Consider the following 7273-nt stretch of genomic DNA (forward strand, 5'->3'; position numbering starts at 1 on the left):
ATATCATGTCCCTGGCTCCTTCCTGGAACCCATTACCCTCTTTACCTCTTGGATGCCTTGAGATGAAAAGTTCTCACATGGTTCACCTCACCCAAGATACGCTGGCTCATCAGAAGCTCTGCCTCATGACTAACAGTGGACCCAGCCCACCAGAGCTATGACCTCTGCTAACCAACCACAAAAGCACCCTTCTCTGAAGTGGATGTTCACAGGTATTCGGTCACAGTGACGAAAAACTGATAAACACGGGATGCTTTGATACTCCTTTTATCTCTGAAAAGAAGTGTGGAGCACTGGGCTCAGTGTGTGAGAATTAGCCAAGGGGCTATGTCAAATCTCTGATACCCAAGTAAAAAGTTGTCATGATTGAGTGTGCTGTGTCTGCAACCCCAGGATTGAGTAGGTTAGACGGATGATCCTAAGAACCCATTGAGCAGCCAGTAGTCCCCAAATGGCGGAGCTCCAACACAGCGAGAGTCCTGTCTAACAGGAATAAGACAGCTTTAGAGGAAGACACCCTGTGTCCCACTCTGGCATCCTCACACACAAGTCCACATACCCACTAGTTAATGTGCTCACATCAGAAACAAACAAGAAAGATAGATAGAAAGGAAGGAAGAACGGAAGGAAGAAAGGAAGGAAGGAAGAAGCAATGGGGGCTGAATTGATGTTTCCGGTGCTTTGTTTGAAAGCGTGAGGACCTGAGTTAGATTCCCAGAAGCCATGTAAAAACAGCCTGGTATGGTTGTGTATGCTCATAACCCCCACACTGGGGAGGCAGAGATAGATAGTTGTGTGCCTGGGCCTCACTGGTCAGCCTACTTAGTAAGTCCTATGAGGAAGAGACCCTGTCTCAAAAAATAAGATAGACAGCTCCTAAAGAATAGCACTAGAGGCTGACCTCTGACCTCCACACAAGTGCATACACATTCCTCAGACACTCACATATGTATTCACACAAACACACATACACTCACTCACACATGTACAAATACACTGTAACCCACATACCTACTCACACGCAAAAAGTGAAGAAGTTTAACGATCAAACATGTAACATCTGTGGAGAACCAAGGAATCTAGTATCACTGGTGTGTGCCTCCAGGGCACCTAGTCAGAGCAATGAGCGAAACGGACGAGCTCAGGGAGTTTAACTCCCAACCCCAGATATGAATATTGCTGGAGAGCTTCGACGAGGGTCTGGCAAGAAGACCCTGTCTGTTAGCCACAGGGTGAAGTGGATGAAAGAAAATGACAAAGCTCTAGTGTGTGATTGTGGAATCTTGAGAGAAGTTCAGTGCCCATGACTAAGTGTGGTCACAGATTGAGAAAGAATAGGGTTGTGTAAGTTGAGATGGGTGGCAGGCTCCCCGGTGTTACTGGGGACCCTGTGTTCTTCAATTCTAACTTGATTATTTACTTACTTACTTACTGTTAGAGGAAGTGACAATGTCTCCGCTCCAGCGTTTGCCCCTCCTCTTTCTGAGGAGTCAAAGCCTACATAATCTAAGGCTGCAGGGTGATGACCATCCAGGCAGTTGCCAGTTGCAACAAGGATTCTCTTCTCCTCAGTACTCACCTACCACCTCCCATAGCTCCTCCTTGCTTCCATAACTAATCTCAAGCGCTGATAGTTCCCGAAGCTGAGGCAGACAGTATAATCCAGAAGGAAGTAAATACACTCCAGCACAGCAAAGCGAAACAGCACAACCTACCTGGCTTTTCTGATTTAAAGAATAGGTTTGTTCATCTATGTGGCAAGAAATACAATTTTATTTACATTTCTATTATTTAGTAAATTCCTTCAAGTTCGTGGAACATAAGCAACAACCTAGATAATTATCACGAGGTTAAAATGATAAAGTAATTGTCATTAAAATGGATTTTTTTTCTCAGTGCTGGTTAGGAACCTAGATCTCTACACTTTCAAGGCTAGCACTCTCCCTCTCAGATAAATCCTTCAACCCCAGAGACATCTTTCTCAGTTGACATTCTGATTCAGATACTTACAGATTCAAATGTAATTTTAGCAAATAATGATAGACTCTTTACATTTTTGCCCGGGTTCCTCCAACGGAAGCACTCAGGAAGGCTGTAATGTGAAACTGTAGTGGACATGGTGGCACACACAGTGGCCTCTGTTTTTGAGATTTTCCTGGGCATGCTTACATTCCTCTGTTTATGTCGAAAATTCTCTCCAGTTCTTTTACTGTGTAAGTTCGAGAACTGGTCAGTTCTAACATCAATGCATTGGTCTCCTATGTTGTCTTTTGTAAGCATCTCCATCTATCACCCACTTGCTCCTGCCCCTACCCTTGTTGACTGGTTACGAAGACTGCATTTAAAGCAATTAGTGATAAGCAATAAAGCCTGTCACTGATTTATTTTGCTTGTTTGGTTTCTCTGTGTCTTGTCTTCTGTTTCTCCTTTCTTGCTCCCTTTGGGCTATCTGAATTGAATGTTGTAGAACTCTTTCTTCTATTTATGTCTCCCTCTCTTTTCCAGTTTTGGGTATCACTTCCCGGGCTATCAGACGGTGTTATGTATCTTGTTTCAATTGTCAAACTCATGAGGGAAAGGATGGTTCTCTATGGGTACACATGCTCTCTCTGTTCCTTCTGATGCTCAAAGATATTTTCTTTTCTGGTTGTCAGTCTGAAAAGCATCCTTTTGTGACTCCTTAAGGGTGTGTCTACTTGACATGAATTCTAGCTTTTCTTCAGCTAAGAATGTTTTTTATTTTTTCTCATTCCTGAAGGCTCTTACAAGACATGCAATTCACAGTCGACAATTCTCTTCTTTCATTCCTCAGTGGATACATATTGTGTCTTCTTCTGTCTCCTTAGTTTCTCATGAGCTGTAAGCCATTATTCAAGTTCTTTCTTCTCTTAAGTATTACATTGCCTTTCAAGAGTTGTCTTTCACTTTTCATTTTTAGTGACTGTGTCTTAGTTTGGGGCTCTTTGTCTATTGTATTTGGGTTTCATCTAACTTCTTGTAATATGTATAGGTTTTCAACCTTTGCCAAATTTAGGGAATTTTCAACCATCATTTTCTTACACACTTTTTCTACTAAGCTTATTGTTTTTCTAGAATTTAGATAGAGTCAGCATAGATCCTGTTACTACCTTACCAGTGTTTGAAGTGCAACATCAAGTAAAAAAAGAAATCTACTTTAGGTTTTCAGGCTGGGATGATTCAATTGTTCTCCCAACAGGTTTATGGTGTTTAAGCTCTGCCTTGTCTGCCTGGCTACTGAGCCTCCAGTGGGTTCTTTATTGCTCTTGCACACTGCATCGTTGTTGTATTTTTCAGTTCTGGGAGTTTTCATTTGCTCCTCTGTTATAACTTCTACTCCTTGCTGGAATTTCTTTTCTCAGTTTTCAAGAGAATTTATAATTGACCACTGAAGCATTTCTGTGTTGATTGCTTTAAGATCCTGGGCAGACAGTCTCTGCATTTGATCCTTCTAGGTGCCAACACCTGCTGATTGTTTTTTGTTTTTTGTTTTTTTGTTATTTTGTTTTTTTTTTTCTATTGAAATAGTGATTCTTCTGGGTGCCGGACATTTCAGATGCTTTTCTGGGAAGTTTGTCTATTTAGTTAGGCACTTGATATTATTAACCCCCTTTCCCATCAGCAGCAGGCTGCTTATAACCAGAACAGATCCTAGACTTCTCTTTCAGACTGTTACTCTATTGGCAATATATTTTGCAGAATCCTTATGACTTAATTTTGGTCTGTTTGGGATATCTGATGCCATTTTAGCTGTTTAATGGGGGTTGTTCCCCAGTTCAGGTTGCAGACTATTTCTCATCTGAGGGAGAGCTTTGTTAGGGTACTCTTCTGTATGGATGTCTGTGAAGGGTGAGGAGTGTGAGAGTCTCAGATGTGTGATGAAATTGAGACATGTCCTGGGCTCTGCTGCCCAGCTGTGGCCCTTGCTGGTATGTTTGACTGAGGTGGGGCAAGTCTCAGATTCACAAAAACAGAGAGGCTGTGCATCCTGACTGTTGGTGGCTGGGTTTCTTCACCTAGAGCCACACACATAACGTATTATTTCAAGTTTGCCATTCATGGTAATGTTTAGGAAAAGACATTTTAGCAATGCTCAGAACTATTTTCTAGGCTGTATTTGCACGCCTGGATTTTAGTGCATTTCTTAGATCTGAGACCCTACAGGCTTTTGGGTAGCAAACTGAATATTCCTTCTATTAAGACTGCCTTATCTGTTGAAATTTTGCTACCAAAACTGATGAGGGGTTTGGAGACTGGCTGACAGGAAGGTCTCCGAGCTTAACGATCAGTGACTGTAGTCATTGCTTTTTAGGTTTGATTTAGGTTTTTAGGTCACATTTGAAAATGAGACAAAACAATAGAATTGCTAGTTCAGTGAGTACCTGAAGTCAGAATCTCAGCCAGACAGAACACTGGGCAGAAAGTAGCGCTTCAATGAGGACAGATATAACTCAGTACTGAAGCTTTTCATAATGAATCTAATTTCCCTTTACAACTTTAGAGTCACTCCCCACTTTGTCCTGCCTGGTTTGTTTTTTGTTCTTATCATCATTTTAATTTTGTTTCAAAACCAAGATGATGTTTGTCAGATCTTGTTACGGGCCCACATTCTACATTAAAGTTTCTATCTTTACTATTATGTTTTCTTGAGACAGGATTTACTATGTGGTTCAAGCTGGCCCTGGACTGTGGATCCTTTTGTCTCTGTCTGTTGAATTATAAGATTAGAGTCATGTACCACCACTTCTAGCCAGTGTTGAATCCTATGCTATCTTTTAAAAAAATCTTAGTGAGGCAGGAAAGCATAGGGAATAGATTAGAAACCTGGGACTCCACTTGCCTTGGGCTCTACATACATCCTTCTTTGAACAATGCAGGCTTCAACCCATTGACAACCTAGGACCCTTCTGTACAGGGGGCTGCATATATACCTGCTTTAAACAAGATACTCCCTTAACATCCTCTTATTACATTCAAATACATCCTGAATGCATCTGGACTTAAACTACCTTTGTGTACATGTGCAATCAGGCAAACTGTGTCTATAAGTGAATTATTAGGAAGAAATGTCTCCTTGTAATCTTATGCATATATAAACATGGTAATTTGAAGGGGAATGGCTCCCATGGATTTATGTTTAAATGCTTGGTCCTTAGTCAGTGGAACTATTTGGGAAGGAATAAGCCTTGTTGGAGAAGGTGTGACATTTTGCAGATGTGTCCCGAAAGTAGGCTTTAAGGATTCAACTCTCTCTCTCTCTCTCTCTCTCTCTCTCTCTCTCTCTCTCTCTCTCTCTCGGCCAGCAACTTTGTGATCAGATATGATCTCTCCAGCATCACATCTGCCTGCAACTATGCTTCCCACTGTGATTATCATATACTAATCCTCTGAAACCATAATCATGCCTCCATAATCATGCCTCCAATTAAATATTTTAAAAACTGTCTTGGTCATGGTGTCTCCTCATAGCAATAGAAGAATAACTCAGACAGCATATGATTAAAATCAGATGTATTATGGAAAAAAGGAATTATGTAAATTAAATCTACCAATCAAACCAAAAATGTCCCCTTAATAACTCAACTCTTTCATTTAAACCCCATGAAAGAAAGACCAAAACAGTAATCAGGTCCCTTAAGTACCCTCACCCATGTGGCCCACTGCCAAGAGTGACCATGAAATTCTTTTTAATCTGAACTATTGTTTTGTTTTGAAGAAATTGTTCTTGTTATCTTATATCTAGGAGTGCTGTTATTTCTTTTTTTAAATAAGATGTCAAGACCCTGGAAACACCAGGGCTAAATCCAAGAACACAGGGAACCCAACTAGGAGTCTAAAGTGGAATCAAGATTAACATATAAATGGAGCCAGTTGGGCTGGTGAGGGGGCATCAGCTGGTAAAATTGGAGGCTAGCAAGCCTAACAACCAGAACTGGATCCTTGGTACCTACACGGTGAGAGGAGAGAACCAGCTCCCTAAAAGTGTCCCCATGGCATGTGTGTCCCCTGCAAATAAATCAACAAAATTGTTATATAAATATAAATTTTAATAGAAGCTGGTCAGTCGAGGAATCCTGGAAACCCCTCCTACCACAAGCCACGCATATCAAAACAAAGTTGGTGGGCTTATGTCTGAATGCGGAGTCTGGGTGCTATCTAGTCACCTGATACAGAGTTACGATGTGATCCTGGAGGTCATCAGCCTGGGTGTTTGAATGTGTTCCAGATCTCTGGCCTACTTCTGTTCTTGAGAGCATCTTTCTGTTTCTTAATACATTGCCGCCATTGCTATTATTTTCTATGTGTCCTTGTAAACTTCTTTGTAGAAAAGCTTAGAAGTCTCATCACGTGCCTTGGAACTCAGCAATGCCTGTGACACCAAGGCTTTGTATGCCCTCTGTAAGCATTCACCAACAGGCTATATCCCAGAAGTTACCATTTTCCCCAATCATCTTATTTTGAGCCAGAATCTGAGTTGCCTAGACTGATTTTTAATATCTCTCTGGCCTGGGTAGGCCTTGAGCTTGATAGCATCCTCTCTGACCCTGGGACTACAAGTGCACACCACCATGGCTCTTGATATTCAAGCTTGGATTTTCCACTAGTGGGGAGCCTAGCAGTATGGCTGAAAGTATACATTTTAAAGTCAGATCTCTTAGGGTTTGATATGAGCTTTATCATTCATCACGTGTATCACCTCGAATAAAGCAGTGAAAATCTCCCTGACTCCCACTGTTTCAATGATGAATTGGGATTAATAATAGGGTCTATCTCATAGACATGTTATTAGTGACTTATAAGAAAACATGCAAAACATAGTAACTGGCCCATAGACATAATTCTTACTATTATCAAGAGACACTTGGAAAATCACAGGATTTTAGAATTTGGATTTATTCATCTTTATTGCAAACTTTCTGTTTGTTGAGACTTCTCTACCAGTAATGTGATTAATGAGAAGAAATGTGGGTTCCTAAGGGTTTCTATGAGAACATCTGTGTGAAAGACACATGCTAGCCACTGTGTTTTTCTTATACACATCACACTCTGATTTTTCAGATATCAGTTATTAGACAACCAGAATCTACATTTACACAGATTTCTTGGATTCTACATTTTGTGGAATTCCAGAATGAATGAACTTGTGGTTTTGTGTTTCATTCTACTAAAACAGCAGTCCTCAAACTGTGGATCATAACCATCAGAAAATACATATTTCCAGCTATAAATTTATTTTTGTTGCTATTTCTTACCT

The sequence above is a fragment of the Mus musculus genome, chromosome 10 (assembly GCF_000001635.26).
Source record: "Mus musculus strain C57BL/6J chromosome 10, GRCm38.p6 C57BL/6J".
Taxonomy (NCBI): domain Eukaryota; kingdom Metazoa; phylum Chordata; class Mammalia; order Rodentia; family Muridae; genus Mus; species Mus musculus.